Source organism: Manis pentadactyla, chromosome 7 (assembly GCF_030020395.1).
Source record: "Manis pentadactyla isolate mManPen7 chromosome 7, mManPen7.hap1, whole genome shotgun sequence".
Taxonomy (NCBI): Eukaryota; Metazoa; Chordata; class Mammalia; order Pholidota; family Manidae; genus Manis; species Manis pentadactyla.
Window position 1 is genome coordinate 145323653 of NC_080025.1, and position 25322 is coordinate 145348974.

Genomic DNA, 25322 nt, shown 5'->3' on the forward strand with positions numbered 1-25322 from the left:
GGGTGTGGTGTGCAGCCCTCAAGCAAGTGACCTTCCTCTGAGATAGCAGGAGTGCTAGAGGCCAGCCAGGTCGGGGGTGCCAGAGAGAAGCAGTGCAGAAGGAGGTTGAAACAGCAATTTCAAATGCTTCGCTGACAGGAATGCCCAACAGGGGGCTGGATTACGAATTTTGGTCTTTATTTTTAAGAACAAAGCCCTTAAGCATGTAAAAAGATTTTAAACAAAAGAGTGGCAGTCAGATGTGTGCAGGCACACCTCAGAGTTTCTACCCAGAGCTGTAGCTTCTCTTGAGTCCCTGAGCAGACAGGAAGAGGACAGGACGTGAGCTGGACGAGGAAGCTGCCCTGCGGCTCCTCTGGTTATGAGGAGTGTGCGAAGGGAATCAGAAGTCAGATGGCCCGTACTGGGATCTTGAGGTGAAGGTAGGGAAGGGATGTTTTGAAGTTTAGTGGAATAGATGGCTGTGGGGTGAGCTTCAGTTTCAAAACTGAAGATTATCTCTTGCTGTATTTAGAAGTAGTAGGTCTTTTATTCTTAGCACTCTGCTTTATTTCTTGTAGAAAAAGAGCTACTGTGATTGTCCCTCATCAGTGGCATTTGGGAACTGTTGGAGAACTTAGGGTGCAAGCACATTGTAGGGAAAGAGCTCCTGATAATGAGGACTGAGCTGTGGAGAAGCCAGTGTGAGCTTCAAAGCGCATACAACTGTGTTTTCCACGGACATGTCTCGTCTTAATTAGGCTAATATATTGAACTTGCATTTTTGATGGTCAGTCATTTTCCTGAGCTGAGTTAGTATGTTTTAACATTTGTTCATTAGGTCTTACGTCCATGATAAATTAAGTTTTATAGGTAATCAAAACATTCTGTGTGATATAATTACAGCTCTGAATTAAAATGTTACTGCAGCAGCGTATGTAACTTGAATGGCCCCTTGTGGCAGAGATTAATAGCTTTGTAAACTTTCTGGTGGTGTGCAGCTCACGTCTGAGTTGAGTTTCAGTTGAGTAGCTTTTCAAGAACCAATAGAACTTGTGCTGAGGCTTGTCGGTGGGAGCGTCCTCTGTGCTTCCTGCTGATCACTAGCCCCCTCATCATCCCGTGTGCCCGCAGGGGGTGGAGCCTGTGCCCTGAGACGTCGTCATACTTGTGACGCTGTGAAGAGAGGCCTCTGATTTCACAGTGACACATTACGAGATTAGCTACATTGAAATGGGATAATGTTGATAGGGATTAATAACCATGCCGTAGGACAGTTTTTCATCGTTTTTGTGTTTTTTCTTAAAAAAAAAATTCCTGGTACATTCACACAGGGGTGTCATTTCTGAACATATATTTTCTTCTTAAGTCTTTACCATTACAGTGATTGCTCTCAAAAGCCTCGGGCTGTTCATGCCGCCTGGAGTTAAACCTGTTTCAGTCCCTCACCCAGAGGCGATGTTCGGGCCAGCCTGATTAGGGTAGAGTCACTGTTCGCCCCGGTATCAGGGATGGACTTGTGGGGGTGACAAAGTCTCAGAGCTCAGGCCAGTGAGTCTGCCTCTCCCCATCCTCCCACTTACAGGTCCTCTTGACGACATGCAGTAGGGGTGACCGGTGGTGATCAGAATTCCCATCAGTGTCCACGGGACAGTATACATAAGGCTTGCTGCAGGAATCGAACCAGGGACCCTGTGGAGAAGACCTACAGAACTGGCCTGCTCACAGGTGAACTGAGGCTTAATACTAAACAGTTGCTTCTGAGTGTGCTTGGTACAGCAGAGACAGGAAAAATGAATTCCAAGGTCAGATATGTTTGGGTAACTTGGTGTTAATACACATTCCTTAACTCAGAGTAGAGGTGAGCTTTTCCTCTGTGGGGCTGTGTTTGGCCGCATTGTGCCCTGATCAGGAATGGGATCCGAGGGCTCAGGGCACAGCCAGCCTCCCAGCCAGGAGCAGCCCTCAGCACCCGGGTCCCGGCGACAGTTTGGGAGACCGATCTTAATGAGGGACCCCGGAGCCGCTGCTGACCCTGAGTGGGGCTTTCAGATGATAGAGGACCGCCCACGACCTGCTCAGGGTGGGCTGCGTTAAGTGAGAGCGAGACAGTTGAGGTTTTAAAAAGGACTTTCTTTTTAATTTGGAATAATGTTTTATTTTACTCTGAGCTGAAGAGAAATGATACTTGTGCTTCTGATGGTCATTGGTGATAAATAATTAAGGAAACTAAATTACAGAGGGCATTTTCATACTTTGCAGGAAGATTGTAATTAGCAAAATGGCCTCCTTGGCATTTTCTTTTATAATTTTTCTCTTCCTGTGCTTACTATACCCATCTTCTAAGGCTACGCGAACATGCAGTCCATTGCTCTCCTCAGACTGCGTTTAGGCAGGCATTTTTCCTTAAGGACATAATTTCCATCTATTGGAATTCTAGTGCAAATATAAATGCCCTGAAGGAAGGATTCGGGGATGCCGGTTGTTCCTACGGTGTTCACTGGATGGGGTTTGAGAGTGTGATCATTGTGACATGTCATTTCTGTTTTTTAGCAAAAACAAGCTTCTTTCATGAGTTTGATGAAAATAAGAATGACGTCACGCTCTGCTGGCGCATCTTTTGTTCCTGAGTGAGAACCCCCCGTTTCCTCTGTTTTAATCTCCAGAGCTGTGTGCCTTTGGGAGTGTTCTTCATTTGCCCTCAGGTGTTCCTGGCTCTGGACCGGTGGGGCCCCGCCCGTTACCAGCCAAGGAGGCTCCGCACCGCCTCCTGGGCCCCTGGCCATCCGCCTGCCCCCCGGCTCGCTCACTTTGTGGCAGTGTCTCTTCTGCAGAAGGTGCTGTGGAGAATGAAGGAAGACAACTGCTGTCCTTTTAGTTTTTGGAAAAACAATCAGTAGTAAAGAAGACAAACCTTTGTTGTTTGGAAATAAATGAAGAACCAAATGCAAACAGCCAAGGCTGTTAGTCCCGAGGGAGCGGCCTGCGCCCCTCAGCGTCCGAGGCAGGCCCCCGGCTGGGGTGGTGCGGGTGGGGGAGCGGGCAGCTAACGGGCAGGGGCTGTCTGGGGAGCACATTCGGCTCTCCCCGGACGGTCCCGGGTTGGCAGTGGGGCAGGAACCGGGGCACTGGCCGTCAGGGCTGATGGGGCCACTGGGCTTGGCGTCCTGGGCAGGTCGCTGTGGGTTGTGGGGGTCAGAGCCCTGTTGTCACACTGCGTCTGGCTGTTGTTTGTTCATATATTTAGTCTCTCAGATGGAAAAACCAAATTCTGAGCCGTGTGTGGACGGCCAGAGCACGAGGCTGCCTGCCCCAGTCCGAGGGCACGGGTCCTGCTGCTGAGTGAGGCTCTGAGAGCGTTCCTGCCATACAGCACGTTCCTCCCCAGGAGAACCGGGGTTCCCGGCCGCGGCCTTGTGGGGCGATGGGAAGAGCCTCAGATGGCCTGCTGGCCAGCCCAGCCCCCGCACGCTCCCGGCGTGCAGCCTGGCCCCGGGGTCCTCAGGTCGAGTCAGTGGGTAGGCCGGGGCCCACTCCCGTGACCCTGCCCGGGGAATCGTGACGGTGCCGTGAAAACCTGGGAATAGTCCACGGAGCCTGCATTAGCCTTCTAGGGCTGCCATAACAAAGGAGCACAAGGAGGGTGGCTTAGACCACAGACATTCATGGTCTCAGTCCAGGGCCGGAGGTCCAAGATCAAGGTGTCGGCCTGGCCAGGTTCCCACAGAGCTGGGAAGGAGACCACTCTGGCCTCACCCCCGGCATGTGGCGCCCCTTGGTGTGTGGCTGCAGAGCTCCAGTCCCCCCGTGGCACCATGTTCCTCCTCTGCACCTGTCGGTGTCACATTCTCCCTTTTTGTAAGGACACCAGTCATACAGAATTAGGGCCGCCCTACTCCGCTATGACCCCTACTCAACTGTTACATCTGCAGTGACCCTGCTTCCAAATAAGGTGGCACTCTGACATACGGGGCATTAGGACTCCAAGATAGGAATTTTCAGGGAGGCAATTCAACCCATAAGAAGATCCCTGAACACACATTACTGTGTCGACCACACAGGCCCTTGGGTTCCTTGGAGCTGATGGTGCCCCAGGTGCCCCTGGGTGGGCTGAAGCCACAGTGGGGCCCCTCCGGGCACGTTACCCAGTCTCTCTGCATCCGTTTCCATACCTGGGAAAGAGCAAAGGTGCACTCCTGTGGGTGGGGTTAGAAGTGGGAGCACCTGCAGAGGGCTTAGCACGATTCCTGGAATGTAGCTCCTAGAAATGCAGCCAGAGCCCCGCCAGCCTGCAGGGCTGTGTGCACAAGCGGGGAGCATGCGTGTCTCTGAGGAATGGGTGTCTGAGTCCCAGGGAGAACTGGCTTCCTTCTCTCTCCCTGAGCACCCAGCCTACTTTTCTTTGCTTCTGAAGTGTACAGGTGTGGAAGGCTCAGCTCCGGCTACACTTCTGCACAAAGCATCACTGCAGTGGGGTCACCTTCTCTGGCCTCTGCCCCGCTGCCTCGGGGCTTCCGTTCCTGAGGGCGGGGCCTTATCTAGACCCTTGACACTGTGCCTGACTGCCAGGCCTCTTGGGGACTGTTGATTGATGGCAGGACCCCTTGGGTGAAGATTTGCTGGGCAGGGGTTACCAGCGGGCTGCGTCCCTCCGCCAAGGGTGGCTACTGTTAACACCTGATTTCCTGCAGCTTCGTGATGGTGCCTATTAGGAACAGTGCCTGCTCCTCCCCGAGGGGCCAGTGGTAGGGGATCAGCTCGTGGATGAAGGTGCCACGGGGTGTCTGGGCCGTGGTGTTTATTGATTCAGGTTATCTTGAAAGCAGAGGAAAAGAGAAACAATTATGTGATGAAAAACATGCTTTAATTTCTTAAGTGGCTCCATTAAACGTTTACACTTGAATGAAAAATGAGAGTGGCTGCAGGGCTGCCTGGAAGGGCCTCTGCTTCTCCTGGCGGCCTGTGAGGGGCCTTGGGCTCAGGGTGGTGGTCTTCTGGGCCCAGTGTGACCCAGTTGTTTTGTCACTATTTGTTTACTTACTGGGCAGCAGAGGGTAACCTACCCAAAGACAGCTCTGGCCTTTGCCCTGGGCTCCTGGCAGGTAATTTCTAAGCCCTGGAATGTCCTGCCTGATGGACAAGAGCCTGGAGCCACACCAGATGGTTGCACTGACAGTGGGGTTGAGGGTGGGGCCGTGGGTCACACAGTATCAGCCTGACCTCCAAAGCGGCTGAAGGTCATGCCTATGTGACTGAGCCCAACAGGGACTCTGACACCAGGGCTTGGGTGAACGTCCCTCACCGGCAGTCCTCACACGTGGGCGCCTGGAGGAGTTGGCACTGTCCACGCTCCCTGACAGTGGACAGATGGGAGCCCCACACCCGGGCCTCTCCTGGCTCCTGACCGTCCCCTTCTGCCCTGGACCCGTCTGTTGACTGTAGTGAACCACAACCACGGATATAAGAGGTCTCAGTGAGTTGTCAAACCTGAGGTGGTCATGGGACCCTGGACCCTGAAGGTAAGTGTCACAGCGAGTATGGTCTTGGGGACCCCGCAGTAGCTGCCAGTGTGAATGTTGTTTTGCGAACCCCCGAACTCTCAGGTGCCAGACTGAGGGTGGTCACGGGGACCCCATCATCTACCCTTGAAAGAGGGCGTCTTCTCTCCAGCTGTGACATGAAGCTGGCAGGGAAATGTTCTATGAATGTGATGCGGGAGGATTGAGAAGCTCCTGAAGTAAAGGCCCAGGGGACGCGTGAGGGACCCTCGGAGTCTTGGCAGCAGGAGGAAGGACGTCAGTGCTGGTCTGGCCCGTCAGCACAGCCTTGCCTCCTCTCCCCGCGAGTGTCCACATTGACTTGTCACTGCTCTTGGGCAGTGAAGGGCACCCGTTTGCAGAAAGCAAACATAGGTCTCCTAAGTGGACGTTTTCTCAGGACAGAAAAAGTAGTGGGCTTTTGTGTGGAACTAGGTGACGCCCTGACTCTTTGGGTAAGTGCCCTTTGATCCTTGAGCCTGGGGGTTATCTGGGGGACATTTCACACTGCGGGCTTCACCCCTGGCGGGAGGACTGTGGGTGCTGAGAGGCCTGGACAGCTGGCTCCCAAATCTCTGCTGTGGCTTCTGCCCCATGAGCAGCTGAGGGGGAGTGACCGGCCGTCTTTGCAAACCTCCACTGACTGAGGGCCTCAGGCTCTGCTCGTCCTTAGACTGGACTCCCTCGTGGCAGCAAAATAGCTGCTGTGGCTCCAGGCCTCATACATACGTGCCAGTCCATTGGGAAGAGTGGCCCTGTTTCCGCAGTGTGCAAGTGCAGCCAGACGCCCCAGAAATCAGCTCTGCTTTTCCTGAGCAATGGCCGCAGCCAGGGCCTGACCCTAGCGGCTGCTGCAGCTGAGGTCAGGGCTCATTTCCTCCAGAATGGAGCTGCTCGAGGGAGGGGTGGGTCTCTGAAAACCTGGGTGTGGTTAGGAAGAGGAAGGGCTTGGGTGCGGGGTGGTCTAAAGCCGCAGACTACCAAGGACCCACTATTGACTAAACTGGTAGTTGAAAGCAGAAACCTCAGGAATCCGGCCCAGGTTACTCTTCTTGAGCTGGACCCCGAGTCACAGAGCCCTGGACAGCCTGTGTCACCCACATCTGCCCCGCAGAGGCTGTGTGTGGCGGGCAGGTTATTTTAGTCTGGGCCCCCCAGAGAGCAGGGCCTGAGGCGAAGGCTTGAGGGCAGCCCTCTACCGTGGCAGGCAGGGCTGCCAGGTGTGAGACATCTCAGAACGCTGGCCAGGAGGAGGAAGCCTTTAACCGTGTCCCCTGCCCTGCCCCCACTGGCAGAGTTTGTCCTGTCGTGTGCTGGGCTTTGCACCCTTCTGGAATGTGAGGGTGAGCTCTGCTGGTGTCCTATCCTGAGCGTGAACAGGTGAGCTGGGCCTGGGCCTGGGCTTACGCTGCTAGGCTGCACCTGGGCAAGCGCATACGTGTGGCGCTGCCTTCTGAGGCCGGGAGGTCGTTAGGGCTGCGTGCTGAGGAGGGCCCCTCGCTGGGGTCTGGGAAGACGGTGCCCCTGTTCCCCGCAGGTCTGGCAGTGACAGGCTTCTGAGCTGCAGTGGTAAGTGGAAGGCAGCAGTCATGCTCTGAACGTTGGTCATATTGGGAAGGGGGGGCAGAGTTTGAGTTTTAAACTATATAAAGCTGCTACCCCTATGAGAAGCTACTATGTGTAAATGTAACTCGCGAAAAGTCGCTTGACTGCCCATAGACCAGGGGTGTCCCTCGTCTTGCCCCCTAGCTGGGCTGGAGCCCTGGCTCGCGCACCTCAGGTTTAGTGTCGGCCCTAAGCAGTGAGTGCATGGTGGCCGTGATTTGTTTCGGTACTGAGTGGACTGCGAGGCATGTTAAGGTCCTGGCAATGAAAATTATTATTGCCCTGAGGGCCCTTTTTTCTGGAGTCATACGTTTATTAAAATATGTTCCATGTTTATTCGCAACGTAGACTCCTGGGCACTCTGGAGAGATGGATATAGCACGTGGTTGCTGCTCTTTAGAACCGTAATTCTAAACTAGGTATGTGGGGGGGGGGCGGCGGGGAGTGCAAATTAGGGAGGAAGGCAGGCTGAGTAGGATCACCAGCGGGTCCAGCGCAGGGCGGAGGCTGCGTCAGTGACCCCCGTGTTTGTGGACCTGCTCTGGTTCCACTGAATTTCATTTTTCTTCTAGTCGAGTGCAAACTGATCATCCATCTTAAGCTTGTGGTTGTGTCAGACAAGTAAGAAAGTAAAGAATTTTGAACTTTGTGAAAATGTGTTGAGGGTCTAGAAAAAGATTGTATGGACAGTGTCCCAGTGGTTGCAGCTGTGGGTGTCATTCACAGGGTGACTGGGGTCTCCCTCTGGGGGGTGGTGACCTCTGGGAGATGTGCCCCCTGGGGGGTGTCTTTTGCCCAGCCTTGAGAAGGCCGTTGACATGCCAGTTCCCTCCAGGCCTCCTCACAGCCCAGCTCTCTTCCTGCCCTTGCTGGTCACCAGTCTGATCCTCGCCACGTCACGCTGTTCCCCGTGTTGGAGCGTCTGGGCTCTGTCTCTGAAGCAGTTAAAAGCAAATTGAGTTCCTCCCTGGAAGAAGCACATGTAGGGGAGGGGGTGAACTCAGGGGTAGTTAGAATCATCTGTGAAGAGACACCAAGTGGAAAGGACCAGAGAGACGGTCACATGAGAAGGACACGGCTGGGCTCTTGGTCAGGAGGCACATGCAGAATCAACGCTACTTCCAAACTTAGTTAAATTGTAATTTTTAAGGGTCAAATTCTTTTAATAATTTTAGAATCAAAATGTTATCCAGTGACTAAGAACCAGGAGCAGAAACTACCCAGGTCAGTTGAGGGCAGAGGCTCAATTTTACTATCAGACTGAAACACGAGGTGTATCCAAGGGTTAGAGCAGTGAAAAAAAAAAAAAGTAAACTGCTCTTGTTTCAGTACCTCTATAACCTTTCCTTCTGGGTGAGTAATGATTCCAGTCAGGCAAGTAAGAAAATATTCCCCTTTCATGAATCTAATTATCTACAAACAAGCTTTTCAGAGGTAGAGGAGGTTGTTTAAAAATATTCAGTGTAAAGACCTAATGTTTTCCCCCCTCCACATACTTATTGGGCTGATGTATAAAGAGGAGTTTTTATTTATAAATAAAAGAATCTACTTATTTTGACTGCAAATGACAGAAAACTGTGTTGACAGTGGTTTTAGTATGCCAGGTTTTATTCTTACAGGGGTGCTGCCCATGGCTGCCCTCACAATCTCCATGACCCCAGGGACCTGTGCTCCTCCCAGCATGTGGCCCTCGTCCTCATGGCCCAAAGTCGTAGCTGTGGCTCCAGCTGGCACACCTGTTTCTGGCCAGCCTGAAGGAAGTGACAAAAGGGCACGACTCCGTCTTGAGATACTTCATAGAGACACCATCCGACATTTTGTAGAACAACTAACTGCAAGGGATGGTGGTAAATGTGGTCATTTAGCTGGGTGGCAGGGGGCCTCGCTTAGAAGCAGGGTTTTACTATTGAAGGATAGGAGAGTGGGTGTTGGGCAGCAATGAGCTGTCTCTGCAGCAGCTGAGTTGTAGGATCGATTCTTAATAGATTTCTTCTTAAAAAGTGGGCTGGTCACTTCAAGGACACAGTGCTGAGCCTCCTTCCCTGGCCCGCGTGCTTCGGGGCCCCCTGCCCTGTGATTCCGCGTGCGCTGCCTTAAATGCCATTTTCCCTGGAGCCATCCAGTTAGCTCACGGGTGCGCTGATGGGGGCCTGTGGCTCTCGTCTTTGAAACGTAATGAACTAGAACGTTCTCGGATGGTGCTCACTGCTGGCCTTTTATTCCTGAGACCACATCCAGTTCTGTCTTATCTGGCCCGTGGAGAGTAGGAACGAGGCCAGTAGAAATAACCTGGAGGAATCCTTGGTCCCAAGTTCATACTACCAACCTCCTTCCTTAACCCCCTTTCCCACTGACTGCCGTTTAGAACAAACAAAACAAAGTGCCTGTACTAGTTTCCTGGGGGCTAGAAACAGCAGAAACCTGTTCTCTCTCAGTTCAGGAGGCCGGATGGCCAAGAGCAAGGGATGGGCAGGGCAGCGTCTGTGCTGGCTGGGCTCCTTGGCGCCCCTGGCTCGGGCTGCGTCCTGCATGCTCTTCCCTTTTCGCGGCATTCTCCGGGCTGTGTCTCCTCTCAGGACACCTGCCATGGTGGGTTAAGGGCTTACCTACTCCAGGATGATGTCATCTTAACTTACACCTTAATTTCATCTGCAGTGATCCTATTTCCTTCTGAATAAGGTCACATTCTTGGTTACTGGGAGTTAGGACTTCAGCCTATCTCCTTGGGGGGGGTGCATTCAGCCTGTAACCGGGTCCACGGTCACGGCTGTGTTCCGTGGCGTCACCAGTCAGTGCCAGTAGCCAGTGGTCGGCAGCTGTGTGCTGGCATCTAACTTAGTTAATATCTCTGGATGCATTCATACTTTTAAATTCTCTAACGATTCCAGTAGCTAGGGGGCTTGAAAGTTGAGAGGGGAAATAAATAAAAAGATGCAGTTTCCCAAAAGCTTTTGGTTATGAGCCCAGAATAAAAGAGTTGACCCTGAACAAGACTGTCCAGAGGAGACAATCTCTGCCACTCAGGGTGCCCTGGACCAGCAGCACTGACTCCAGGCCTTGAAGAAATGTGGATGCCCATGTCCCACCCCAGACCAGGTGAATCCTCATTTTAGCAGGTTCCTGGGTGATTTGTGTGCACATTTGGATTTGAAAAACCCTGCCCAGAGGATTAGAGAGAGGAGCAGGGGAGAGAGAGCCGCAGCCCTTGGGGCTGGTAATACCTTGCTTTGATAATTCCCGCAAAGTCTGACCCCTGGTTAATGTGGGAAGGCTGCTGATTTAATGGCTGGGAAGTTAATCAAGGGGAGGGAGGGTGAAGTCTGGCAGGGCGGTGGGGCCGGGCACTGTGCTCCCTCGCCTGACCCAGCGGGTGGGGGTGCAGCCCAAGGGGAGCCGTGGGGGGTTCAGGCGGCAGCTGGCACCTGTGGGCCTGAATTGCATTCTGGCAGAGGGTGTGTGTGTGTGGCTCGGTGTGCCCCTGGGGAGGCCAGGGGGCAAGGAGGAGCCCGGGAGGGCGCTGGGCGGCACCCAGCCATCGTCTATCCCCTCACAAACCGACACCTCCCAAAATTGACTACCTACATTGTTTTTGTTTCTTTGTTTTTTCCCCCAGCTTTACAATTGACATACAACATTGTGTGAGTTTGAAGTGTACACACCACCTACTTTTGAATGAATGTCTATTGGAGTTTAAAATTTTACAATTAGAAATAACTCACTTGAAATGCCAACATCTTGTTGAGGCATTTAGCTTCTTGAAATAGTGGCCTGGTGCGACAAGCGACAAATGTTTTTCCCCAGAAGGGTAAGGAGGGCAGACAGGAGCGCACGAGGTGCCTGAAGTGGGGAGGGGAGGAGAGTGGGGAGGGCCCAGGGAGCCTCAGGCCAGCATCTGGCCACTTTCAGTTCTACCAGGTGTAACAAGCTGCCGCACTGTGGTTTTTATATACTGACCCCTCCACATCCACCCGCCCACCCCCTCAGAGCTCAAGGCGATATAAGGCATCATGGATCCATGGAAAGAACAGAGTTCGGAGCACAAGGACCCGCCCGTGTGGGCAGTAGCCGTCTGTGTGTCTGAGGCCCTGGTGGCCTCCCCGTTGACGCCACAGGGATCTAGTTACCTGCGGGACTGTGCTGTTGGGGCTCAAGTAGGGTAATGTGTAGAAGTGCTTTGTCAGCTGTCTGTAAAATCACTATTAAGTGACACTTAAAGTCTGTCAGATGTCTGTATATAGAGCATTGTTCTTGGAGCATTTATTGACCAAAATGATGGGGTATAAGGTACAGCTGCTGTTGTAAACATTCGCAATTCAGATGCAGAGACAAGACATCCACCCGACAGGCTAAGTAACACAAGCCTGTCCGCAGGGCTGTCTAAGCACCAGACCCGCCGTGGGCCAGGGGCTCCCGGACCAGTGTGAGATCACGTGGGCTCCAGGGGCTGGGGAAGCCTTTTTGGAGGGAGAGACTCAAGGCAATGTTTGTAAGTTGGAGAGAGAAAGCTGAACAGGTGTTCGCTGACTGGCCCCCAACCGAGAGTCAGCCGGGGCTAAAAACGTGTGGATATCTGCAGGTTGACCTAATTACACAGATCTGATGGAAGGGTGGGTTAGGGCTAACTAGAGAGGCTGTGTGCATGAATTTGATCACAAAGGCTAGGAAATGAGAAAGTGGGTAATCTGTTCTACAGCGGTCCTTTCTCAAATCCTAATTAGTGGTACTAAATGGGTTCTGTGTTTTTTCCTCTGTGCAGTCTCCACAAAGACAATTAAGTCTTATTGCATCTACGTGTTGCCATGCTTACTGGCCATCAGCAAGTGAAGGCCTGCTTAGTTTAACTGTTGCCTTTTGGCTTTTAACGGAAAATCAGTCTATTTCCGCTTATTAAACTATTAGTGCATATTGGATGTTAACTTCTAAAACCCCTTCTTCCTCTTAGACAATCAGGGAGGAGGTGCTAGTGACTTTACAAATGGTGATGGGGGGCCTCCAAGAAGCAGGGGAAGGAGGCAGAGCTGCCCACTGAATGTTCTCTGGCACCCAGGGAACTTTTTGATTGAATTTCAGAATTCCTCAAGACTTCTAAATGCTATGATCAAGACATCACTTTATTCCGTATTCTGTTCAAAAGTGGAATCCCTGAGAACCTGTCAGGTGAGGGTCCTCGCCTTGTTCAAAGGGTCGCAGGAGGCGCTGGCACCCAGATGAGGCAGCACTTACTGAGACGCTTGGCAGAGTCGCGGCACCTTGTGGTGGCTGACGTTTGTCCATTTGGCAAAGGTGCGGGGATCAAGTGTTTGCCCAAACACTGGTGTGCACGTTCCCATGGAGGTGTCCTGTAGATGTGATTAAGTCGGAATCAGCTGCCTTTAAGTAGAGGGATGGCCCTCCCTAATGTGGTGGGCCACGTCCAGCCAGTCGAAGGCAAACACTGAGGATTCCAGAGAAGGAATTCAGCCTCAAGACGGTAATGCAGCCGTCCTGTCTGAGCTCCCAGCCTGCCTCTTGCCCTACAGATTTCAGGCGCAAGACGGCAACACCAGCTCTTACCTGCTTGCAGATGGTGGGCCAATCCTACAAGTTCTGACTTGCTGGTCCCTGTACTGTGGGAGCCAATTCCTTAAATCAGTGTCTCTCTGGATCTGTTCCCTGGAGAGCCCCGACTGACGCATCTGCACCGCCAGCTCCTCCCCAGCCCCGGGCACTGTGGGCTGTTGCTGGCAGTGGCCTTTCCTCCCCTGCCCAGACGCCGCATCAGAATCTGCGGGGGGAGGCTGTGTGTTCCGAGCTGGCACTAGGGAGAGAACCTGTTTGCTCTTCTAATTATAGGGGATACTGGATGTTGGCTGATAAAACACATGATTGTTCTTGTATTAGGTACCATGTAATTAATTTTTCAATTAACATTTATGGGCTTCTGACACCAAAGCCCTGTGTTTAGCATTAGGGGATAAAGGACGGACAGGACACAGAGCCCTGCTTTGCACACGCCTGGCTGGGAGCCCGCTGGGGGCGGCCGGGGAGTAGCCAAGGCAGGGGCGGCTTCGCCATGACCTCCAGCGTTTAACTAAGTTCGATAAGGCGCAGTGGCGGAGGAGCAGGGGGCACTGGCGCACGGGCCATAGGGCGGATCACCCAGCGCCTGTGGGCTTGAATCCAGAGCAGCTGGGGCCACCTGCCCACCCAGCAGTTCTTGACACTAATGTTCACTGAGCGACCTTGGCAGGCCGACTAGATGTGCAGTGACAGTGGTCACTGGTGGCCAAGGGCATCGGGTTTTCACCTGCAGGAGAGCGAAGGGAGGCCTTTGCAGTCGGGCTGCACATGTGCTCCCACGAGCCGGCCAGCGCCATGCAGAGGTTGTGGGGTGATGGAAATAACAAATGATGCCTTCAATAAATGTGGAGGTGCTTTAAAATTAACAGCAGCCCAAGATTGCAGATTAATTTTTAAATGTTTCCTAACAAGAAAAATGAAGCAAATGAATTCCGACAATTAAGAAGTCATGAAGAGCTTGCAAGAAGAGCTCGTTGCCGAAGGCGGGCAAGGGGATCTGCCAGGCTGTCTGAGGCAAATAAATGTGAACCCGCAGCGTCGGAGGCGCGGCCCCGGGCACTAAGGCCCGCCGGCGTTCCAGGCGCTCTGAAGTGTCTCGGAGGATGGGCAGGGAAAGGCGATGGCAGCGAGGCCGCATCCCGCCCGAGGCTCCCAGATGTGCTCACGACCCACCGGCCGCGGCTGCTGACCTCTGGGGAGTGAGGGGCCGTGGCCAGCTTGGGGAGCAGCGGACTCAGGAGCCCCGCCCCAAGGGGGAGTTCTTGCGCCTGGAGAGAGCAGCGGGGGGCCTTGGGTGCCTCCGCCTCACAAATCAGGAACGTGTGGGCTGGGGGCTGCTGGCCGCACGGTGCTTTTGCATCTAAAGCACAGCCTCGGGAAATGCCCCCTGAGCACCGTTTAAGCCGCTGAGCTCCGGTAAACGCCCTCGGCCTCCAGCGGCCTGACGTCCGCGGGTCCCCGTCCCCTTCGGCGTCCGGCCGCCTGGTGCCCGTGGTGATGCCTCCTTGCCCTGCCTCTGCCATCTCACTCCAGCCTCGTTGCCTTCCATGAGTTTGCTGCTCGCCTCCCAGCGACATGAGATGTCCTGATGGTGGCCATTGTCCTGTACTCTGCTTTGTAAGATCCACTCATAATAGTTCTGATAATCACTGGTAGCATTTACACAGCATTTACAGTGTCTGGGCCCATCCACGGGTCCATTTAATTCTCATCCCGGGTGGGGGACGGGCCCTGAATCTGTTGAGTGTTTGCTGTGTGCTGGGCACTGGGCACTGAACTGGTGGATCCATGGGGTCTGGACTGGTGATCCTCAGACGCCCCCAGGGCCTCATTCTTATTCTCATTTCATGGATGGGGAAACAGAGGCTGACCCGTGCGTCATCCAGCGGAAGAGGAGGATTTAAGTAAACCAGGTTGGCTGCCTGCAGGACCACAGCCCCCCAAGTGTATAGCAGGGGCTGCAAAGGCCGACCTCCACAGGGTGGGTGGGCAGGTGGGAGAGGGGGCTCTTGGCAGAGAGGGTGAGGTGAGCTGAGGGACATGTCTGCAAAGGCATTTGTTAGGGGCTCAATGGTGACCCCTATTCATATGCTGAGGTCTTAACTCCAGGACCTCAGAATGTGACTTTATTTGGAAATAGGGTCCAGATGTCATTAGTTAGGATGCGGTCATGCTGGAGTGGGGTGGGCCCCAGTCCACTATGACTGGTGTCCTTATAAGAGGAGAACTTGGACAGGGCGCTCACACACCCGTACGCATGCACACGCACCACGTGCATGCACGTGCACACCCACACACTCGCACGTGTGCACACCTGCAACCTGTACACACACGCACGGAGGCCATGGTGATGGAGGCGGTGAGCGGGTTGATGTTCTACATGCTGCACGGCTGCTATGCTGCCAACCGAGCGCGGACGGCCTGCACGGGGACTTTGGCCTTAGCAGCTGGGAGCTCTGCCATTTCAAACGCTAGGCCATGGCATAAAAACTTTCCATGGACTTCCTCCCTGAACTGACCAGTGATCTTGGTGGAGGGTTCTTGACATTTGTGTAGCCGGCCTGGAAAAGAGGGGGAAGACCAGACCTTGGTTTAAACTTAGAGCAAACACCTTCCCCTGGATGTCATCTGGGGCCTTTTAAATAATAATGATGCAGCTGGTTTAAGCACTTCCTAAACCAGGCATGTTTCTGAATGCTTTCTATATATGAATTCCCCCAAACTCTGAATTGCTATTGTCCTGTCCTGTTTTACAGATGAGCAAACAGGCATGGAGAGGTACTTGCAACTAGCATATACTTAATAAACAATGTTGATTTTACTTTTTTCTACCTGAAAAGTCCTAAGGATTAGCATTTCATTTTTGTTTTTGTCTTCCACCATTCCAATAAAACAGTTCTGATCCTTATCTCAGCAGCTGTGGGGGGTCTGGCATCTCATTGATATTTCAATCATTTTGTGGGCGAGGGGCATATGTGCTCACATTCTTCCATGGATGAATGTTGAAAACTCTTATTTTTTAGTCAGGGATAGTGATAGAAAGGAAGCTGGATAGGGGCAAATCAAATAACTTGGAAAGCCAGCTTCAGTCTGCCATATTTCTATTTTTCAATATCTAGTCCCAGCAAAAATAGAGGCTATGTTCTATGTAATGAGATATTGTTCACGTTTGGACTAAGGCATGGGTTTGCTGGGAAGCTGCCTGGGGCACTGACCCACAATATGTACTTAGACAAGATTTGAACGACCCAGAAACACAGCACCAGTTTCCACAGGCTCTGACATAATGAACAAAATGTACATATTGGTCCCATTCGTGCAAAAGTAGGTCCATAGAAAAATTTGTTACCATCAATTCCCAATAGGATAAAATATTGTTACAGTCATAGCATTTAACAAATGACTTGTTTTTGAATATAAAGGGGTATAAAATGTTTATTAATAGAAAAGTCATTTATTCCTACCTCCATTGAATATACACTGGTCAAGTACTGCTCCGAAGCTCTAGCACATGGCTTAACCTCGGTTCTCTGTTTTGCTTGTAAACCAGGCTGGCTCTGAAGCATGTGCACCTCCCTCTGGGCTCCCCCATCTCTATTCCTCACGTACCTTGCACCCCAAAGTTGCTTCTACAACCCGCAAGTGTTGCCCCAGTTGGCTTTCAAATTGGGTTGCTGGATAAACTAGAAGGCACCCAGTTAAACTGAAATTTCTGATTCTTTTTTTTAGCATAAGTATGTCCCATGCAATATTTTGGCACATTCGCATGGGTTTGTAATAAAAAATTACTCATTGTTCATCTGAAATTCAGATTTACCTGGATGTCCTTTATTTTTATTTGCTAAATTTGGCAACCATATTTGCTAGTGGTTGTGGGTAATTTCTTAGAAGAAAGGGGTGTGTGTGTGTGTGTGTGTGTGTGTGTGTGTGTGTGTGTGGTGGAATTGTATGAGTTACTGATTGGGTAGGTTAACTTTGGTTTATAGTTTAGCAATGAAACCATCTATTTCACTGATGAAAAGGGAAATACGAATGCTAACTCCTCTACAGAACCCTTCCCCATACATGCTATCATGGAATACTTTCACAGTGCCTTGTGAAGAGCTGTGGTTTTCCTTTTTTAGCGAATACCTGTCAGGTCAAGTGCATGAGGTCAAGTGCACGAGCGGCCACATCCGGCCTTTCCAAACCACGGCTGCTTTCTCCAGTTAATCCATGCATGCCTTCCACCCACTCTCTGCCCTTCCTTATTTCATAGACGTGTTCATAAGCCCTGACCTGAGAATCTGGAGGCCGGGATCTTAACCCTGGGCCCTGGTTGTTCATGTGTGAACCTCAGTGTCTTTCATAGCCTCTCCGGTCCTGTTTCCTGGTGCCCGGAATGGAGAGTGTAAGTTGAGCTGTCAAGGCTGCCGTGAGGGGAAGGGTGACAGGGAGGCCGGAGGCTGAGACGGCCCGTCTCTGGGTCCTTCCCTCTCTTTCCTCCCTTTGTTCCCGGACTTCTTGGGTTTCCAGGGAGGGGAGCATCGCCTGTCCAGGTGTACCCAGTGGTTCCAGGTGCCCGGGTCAGTCTGACCCTTGGAAGCGAGTTTGCAGGCTGCCCGTCCCGGAGGCGGCCGCCAGAGGGCGCCCGGCACCGCGAAGCGCTGGGTCCTGGCGGCCGGAAAGTGCGGGATGCTCGCCAGCTGGCAGATTCCCAGCTGAAATCTGAAGGAACGGGCAGGTTACCTGCATTAACCCTTCTAGGTCATTAGAAAATAATAGTTGCATGGAGAGGTAATGAACCAGGTTGGATTTAGGTGACAGGGCAAACTACTTTCCTTCAGAGCCAATGTGCCCTTAGAACCGGCTCAGCTCTTTGGGAACAAGAACCTAGAGGCACGTGCACACCCCGGCTCGGGGCATCTGCCCGTCTGAGAGTCCCGTTCGCAGCCGGATCAGCTGCGGACATGCCCAGGAAGGGGCCGGAGGCCCTGATCCCGAGGGCTGGCGGGGAGCCACTCAGCAGACCCATGCGTTGTGGGTTGCGGAGCCTGATCGCTTACACTCGCGTCCCCCCCACCCCCCCACCCCGCCCCGGCTCAGCCAGCCCTGGACTCCTAGTCAGGACAGCAGAGTGGGGTCCGGTGGGGGGAGGTTTGCATTCCTGCCGGAGAAGTGGCCCCCAACCACAGTGTGTGCACGGTGGGCCTGGGTGATGGGCAGGAAGGGGGTCATGTCAGAGGAAGTAAGGTGTGAAGATGCATCAGACATTGAAGGAAGCGTTTATGTTAGTGTGGTTAAAACAAGGTTTTGGTGAATGAGCAGAAGTAAGTGCCTGCCCAGGTGCCCCCTGGCCCGGAACTGTACCGCCACCTCCAGACCTCCAGGCGCCCCAGATCACGCTGCCTGCACTGAGCTAAGTGGTGGAAGGAAGTGCTAGGCTTGCCCTTGCCCGGGGAGAGTGGTCTTTTTAAGGAAACCATGTAAGTTACTATGTGATCGTGGTTAAGGGCCTGTGCCACCTGCAGATGCTGCAGGAGTTCAGAGCAGGAGGGAGAGATGGGGTTCAGCCAGGTGCTGACCACGGGCTGAACATTGTGGAGGGCAGGCCTGGTGCTGAGGCTGGGGGCGAGGGGCGCCCTGCCAGCGTGTGTGTGAGAACTGACATGTGAAGCACTCTTCATCCACGGGAGCTGGGAACACAAACACCCCCCTGCAGAGGCCAGACCATCACATTAGCACATGTTGCACAAATGCTCACCCGTGCACATCCACACCTGTGCGTTACACAAGAGCAGAGGTAAGAGAGGCTGGGGCTCCGGGGAGACTGCTGTTGGGCCATGTGACAGGCACTGCCTGCTGGACACAGCATGGCGATGGAGCAGCAGACGGACAGATGAACGCTGGCCATGCGGATCTCCCAGCCCACCGCTGGCCGTGGCCCACCTCGTCCCGGGGGCAGCACTCACAGCTCTGCAGCGCCAGGGCCTGCACTAGGGTTCACACTGCAGAGAACTGGCGGTGAATTTTTGGACTATGATCCCAAGTGTCTTTTTTCTTCCCCTTCTTAGGAGCCTAAGGTTGACCAGCAGATTTAACTGAAGTTCTTTCAAAAGACACACATAATCTGCGTGAAGTTTTAAATTTGAAAACCAGAAAATTTGGTGGGGCATGTTCTTTGGCCGTTTGTGCTCTGGGCACATATTACTATGGCTTTGGTTCTGCAGCCCCGCTGCTGTGTGCCTGGGGTTGTGCCGTCTTACCCTCGGGCTGTGGGGAGAGTTAAGTGCTCGTTCCTGGCAGGCTGCACTGTCAGAGGCTGCAGGTGGCAGATGAAACCCTTGTTCCAGCTCTGCTCAGCATTCGGAGACCGGGGGGCTGCAGAGGTCATCACCAGCTGCAGGGGGCACCTAGGATGGCAGAGGGAGGTCTGTTTTCCTCAAGATAGTGGGTGATGTGGCCGCTGCTCTCTGGCCTCAACTTGGGGCAAATATGAAGGGTCGAGACCCCCACCCAGGGTCAGTGGGGGTCTCTGTTCACACTGCATGCTGCTCAACTTCCCCTTCCCCATGCTGTCCTTCCCTTCCCTTCTCCACACCTGTGAATCCCAAGAGCAGCCCCAGAACCTGTGTGCTAAGCACCTCAGGGGTGGCTTCCCGGGATGGCTCCCATCCTGATGAGGCAGCTTGGATTTCACAGAGGAGACGGAGCTGTGAGCCCCTGATGGCCACGTGGCCTGCTGGTGCTGAGGTGTGCATGCCACAGGACAGGCTACAGGAAACTCTGTGGGCCTGGATCGCACGGGGGTCACATCCCCCTGAAACTGTAAGAACTTTTGAGAATGTGGGAGTTCCCATATGGCCTTGTGTGAAGAGGCAAAGACACAGAGACTGTGCATAGGGAGGTGGACACCATAGCTGAGACCGGGTGGCACAGCAGGAGGGAGGGAGCGGCAGCTGTGGGCAGGGTGTGTGGGGCGTGGGCCCTGCTCAGGCGCTGGGGTTTTACCAGGTGCTGGAGGACCATGATTATATTCTTAGGTGAAAAACAATTATCATTGGCCCAGTGCGTGCACGTGGGGAGGACAAGAGATCTGCTGCTATCTCCCCTCTCTGCGATTAAGATGCTTCCAGGCCTTTAGGGTACAGCTGGGTCCCATTTACCTTAGTGAATGGATTGCCCCCTGCCTTAGTGCCCCAGACCCCCGGTGTGTGACACAATACTGCCGTTAGCCTGCGGGCTCTCTGCGGGCTCTGTAAGGCTGGCCGTCGGTAGGGTGCGCCGTCAGTCATAGGGTGTGCCTGTAGGGTATGCTGTCAGTCATAGGGTGTGCCTGTAGGGTGCGCTGCCAGTCATAGGTGTACCTGTAGGGTGCACCGTCAGTCATAGGGAGTGCCATCAGTCATAGGGCTCGCCACATTTGGGGCTGCCTGTGCTCTCTGGACAAGATCATACTTTGACTTCTTTTAATCACAGCCAGAAAGGAATTTTAAGATACCAAGTTGTAGAAGCTCGCTAACATGGCTGGAAGGCCCTTCACGCTCTGTCAAGGGTGGCACCCACTCATTTGCTTCTTGCTCTGGCTCTTGGCCCTGCCTTCAGGTGGGGACCCCCGGGGGTCACAGACTCAGCAGCAGCACAGGGGCTTCCTCAGGCTGTGGGCACCCCAGCCTGACCCCCCTTCCAGCAAGAGCAAATAGGGGTCATCTTTCTGATATGTTTCACACAATTACAGACTTGAGGTGAAAACCAGTGACAACTTTGCTTTCGGGTAATAAAAAGGGTGCATGTCCCCCAAATCTATCATTTTTCTCAGGACAGAAATTGTCTATCTTGGAGAAATCCAATGGCTTTAATTAGGTTTCTTTTCTGTCTAATCCAGTCACATTGGAGTGAACGCACAAGCAGGGTTTCCCACCAGAGGGACAGGAATCAGGACATAGGCAGGTGGAGTTTCCCACCAAAGGGACGGGAATCGGGACATAGGCAGGTGGTAACGTATTTTTCCTTGGGTGATTTAGGGCCTGTCTTCCAGGCATATCTGGGAATCGGGGTGGACCTTGCTTAAGAACACAGGTCAGCTCTGTCAGTCTTACTTGCTTCTGGAGGAAGGAAAAGGATTACATAGAAATCTGGGGGCTCTCATGACTTTTGGGGTTTTCCAAGTAGCTACCTTTATATTATTTATTTAGTCTTAAATTTTATTGAGGACATATGACATGCCAGGGTATTAGTTTGCTTGGGCTGCCCTGATAAACTACTACAGACTGGGTGGTTTAAACAACAGAGATTCATTGGCTCATGGCTCTGGAGGCTGGAGTCCCAGACCAGGCTGTGGGCGGGCTGGTTCCTTCTGAGGCCTCTCCTTGGCCCACAGAGGGCTGTCTTCATCTCCACGTGAATGAGCGCCTGTGTCTTGTGTGCATGTCCAGCTCTGTGTCCAAATTTCCCTTTTTGCAAGGATACCAGTCATATTGGATTAGGGCCATGTTAATGAGTGCACTTGAACTTGATTAACTCTGTAAAGACTGTTTCCAAATAAGATCACACTGGGAGGTACAGGGGGTTATGACTCCAACATACGCGTTTTGGGGAGAGCACAGTTTGACCCATGACAACTGGTGAGGGGGGATGTGATCTCTTCCTTTTATTCTGTGTTTGTGTGTCTATACTTACATGTGTGACTATATCCACATAATTTGCAGCAAGTGTCACCAAGCTCCCTGTGGCCACGTGAGGGGTGGATCTCATTAACATAACCAGTCTGCCTTAGGGAACCACGGCAGGAGAGGGGATGTGAGTCAGCACTGCTGGGGAGGCTGCTGTGGGGCGACAGCAGGCCGGTCTCCATCCACAGCTGCACACCCCCCAGCATCTCCCTCCTAAGGGCGCCCCCTCCCTGGACCTCGTTTGTCTCAGCAGCCCTGCTCTGAGTCCTTACGCACAACTCGGGCCACTCTGTGGCCTTTCCTAAATAAAAAGAGCCATTCTTAGTCAAGCCTGGAATTAATGATGTCCTCCTTGTTGGTGGCAAAAATTTCATGTGACATGTGCAATTCTAACTGCTCATGCTCCGTGAAGCGCTCCCACCTGTGTGCCCCCCACGGGCCTGCCGCGGGTCTGCAGCAAGGCCCCGGGCTTCCTGGGCTGTTGTGCCCGGGAACAGTCTGTGTGGCTTTAGGAATATGTTTGCTGGTTTTCTTTTTCCATTTTGGAAACCATCTGGCGGTGTTATCTGAGCTGGTGTAAAAATCAAATGGCTGCCCAAACTTCCTAGCCCAGGGCGGCTGCCAGTGCTCCGGCTTCCTGCTGTTTTTCAGGGTGATTCGCGTAGCGCTGCTCCGTGAGAGCCGGCAGGGTGCCCCGCACAGGCCCGAGTTAGGCCCGTGGCTGAGCCCGCCCTGTGCCTGGCTGTCTCCCCAGTGCGTCCGCCATGGCCCTGGGACTCCGGACCCCTGCGTCGTCAGAGAACCTTGGGGCGCCTGGGGTCCTGAGCGCACTGCGAACCCACTGGACCGGCTCTCGGACAGGATGGCTCTCTAGCACCCTCAGAGTTACCTGCCTCCAGGGTTTCTACGGGAAACCTCTGAGGACGCTCTGAGAATGAGCTGGAGACCATCATCAGGCCATTCTCCCCTTCTCTGACCATGAAGTACGTCAGGAATAAAAGTAAAGATAACTGTGCGTCTGGCTGTAGCCACCTGGTTAAAGTACTGTTTCATCAGGTGGCATCTCCAGGCTGGTGGTGCCTTGCCAGTGGGTTTCAGCCCTGGGTACGTTCACTATGGATCCAGTGTGACCAAAGAAATGACAGTAGAATGTTGTTGGGGTGAAAGGGTTATACCCAACTTTATTCCCACGGTGGCAGGTCAATCACTAGAGTCCCATCCACTCAGAGCAAGTGTACAGGCAGCAAGACGGTCTCTGCCTCTGTCCTCAGCGCTGCCACCACTCCAGGCTCTGCTCTGCTCTCCTGCAGCACTGCCATCGTGTCGCCCAGAGCACTGGGTGGAGCTCTTTATATAGAGTCAATAACGACATATTGCCCACAGGTGTGCAGTGAGCTAGCCGACCAGGGCCAGGTGAGAATCCTGGCCACAGGAACCTTCACTTAATCCATAGCAGGTATGGTGAACAGGGCTTCTAGAGTGAAGATGGTGGCGGGTGAAGATGGGGTTCCCTGAGTTCGGGTGGACTGTGAGTCTGCTTCAGGCTGGGTGTGTCCTTCAGGAGGGAGGCGCCCCTTCTTCCCTCACTTTGGGGGAGCAATCATTCCCCAAATGCGAGTTTCAGGCCTGTTAAGAATGACACAAATGTGCCTTGGTGGGTGGGCCCTGGGAACCTCGGCTTCAGGGTCCTGACCTGCACCACCTCCGGTGGCTGCCTCCCCTCTGTCTCTTCTTCTGCAGAACCTGTCACCTGCTCACCTGGGGGCGCTCTAGGTGGATAGTTAGCACCTGGGTCTGAGAGACTAGAGCAGTGCTGACCTTTGGAGGCCGGTGTTACAATAAGCAGGACAGGTCTCCTTTGTGGACCAGCCTGACTGCCAGGCGTGTGCTGTCAGCCAGCCCATGGCTATGGGGGCGGACACCTGCTGTAACAAGCCCGAGGACCTGGGACCCTGGCAGGCCCTGGCCTGCAGGCTGGCAGTAAAATGGAAACCCTTCAGCCATGGAGAGCCTTGCGGCGCTCTGGTCCTGTGGGCCAGCCCACATGCAAGCTTCAGAGGATTCCAAAGCTGAGACAAAAATCTGCCAACGAAAGGAGGGTGACTGTTACCACTGGGCCAAGATGCTCTTCCTGGTGCCTGTTGGCAAGGTGCGTGCTGTGAAGAGCGACATTTCCCGTTGCTCTCTGGGATAAATGAGCAGACTTCCATTTCAACTTTGCTCATATAGTTGGTGAGAATCTGAGCTATCTTGTGAGCTAGCAAGAGAATTTGTTAGGTTATGTAGAGGTAATTTTTCTTGTAAGATTGGTTAGATATAACAAGTTGGTAAGTGAATTCAATTTTCTATGGCAAGCACTGTTAATAACTTTAAAACGGGCATGATTTTCTCTGGCAAACGTATTCTGACACATGCAAATTCCCGTAGCAAGCATTTAAGGGAATTTTGAGTTGATCTGGATTTAAGGGTATAGGTAGGTAATGAGGACAGATTCTCTGAAGGTGCAGGCTGCGTGTCGTGGAGCGTGCAGTGATATTGATCAGACAGCAGCATGGCAAATTTGACCTCAAAGGAAGCTTTATGCCCCTCACGGGGAATATTTTGTTCTGCTGCAATGCGTGTTTCTGTAACATGAGTGAACCACAGGCAAGCGCCAGACAGGCTGTTGAACAGAACAAATGTTTGCAGCATATGCAGTAGCTACATTTCCATCAGTGATTTTCCCCAGCATCCAAACTAATAAAACAAGAGCAATTGAAACTCAAATTAAGCAGAAGAAAGGGCACAATAAAGATAACAGCAATCAATGAACTAGACAGCAGATAAATAATAGAAAAAATCAGTGACACCAAAAGTTGGTTCTCGGAGATCCACTACATTGGTGAATCTCTAGCAGGACTGATCGAGAATTAAAGAGATAAGGCCCTCAGCACAGGTGTCAGGAGTGAGGGGGGGATGTTCCCCAGGCTCAGCCCGCTGGAAGGGCAAGAGGGTGTGGTGAGCAACTGATGCCGAAAGTCCACGATAACATGGGCACAGTTCTCGAGAGGTAAACTCTCCCAACTCAGGGAGGAGTAGATGTAACTGTGTGAAAAAGTGTATTCATAATTGAAAACCTTCCCATAAGACAACTATGCCTCACTGGGGAATCCTACCAACATTAAGGAAGTCGTAATGCCAACCCCACAGGGACTTTCAGAAAACTTAGAGGAGGGACTCCTTGGCCGTTCTCTGCCTAAGGCCAGCATCACACCGACACCCACACCAGAAAAGGACAACGTAGGAGGAGATAACCACAGATCAACATCCACCATAAGCTTAGGTGCACATATCCATAACAAACTTAGCAATTTGAATATAAAAATATATAATGCATCATAGCCAAGGGTGATTTGTCCCAGGAACGTGAGGTTGATCTGACATCCAAAAAATCAGTGTAATTCACCATTTTTATAAATGAAAAGAGAAAAACCGTCCATCATCTCAATAGATGGAGAAAGAGCATTTGACCAAATTCAATATCTGACAAAAACTTACAGTGACTATTACTAGAAGGTAACATCCTCAACCTAACAGAGATCTACAGCTAACACTTTACTTAATGCTGAAAGAAACTTGATGCCTACACTTGAATATTTTCATGAAGCCTAAGAGTTCCTAGGAAAAGATTACAACTTACCAAAACGGACAAAAGAATACATAGAAAATGGGAAGTCACTCCTATTGCATAAGTTAAAATTAAAACCTCTTCAACAAAGATAACTCCAGGCCCAGATGGCTCTACTATTGAATTCTTTTAAGATTGCTAGAGTTCTGTTTAATTACTTAGCTTCTAAAATTGTTTACTATGCTTTTAAAGTTGTATTTTGGGCTTCCATGCCTTTGAACCAAGGTCTTATAAGATATAAAATAAAACCACCAAAGACACCAACAGCTTAGAAATCACATATCTGTATAATACCATTTTAAGAAGACAGTATGTGTTTTTTCC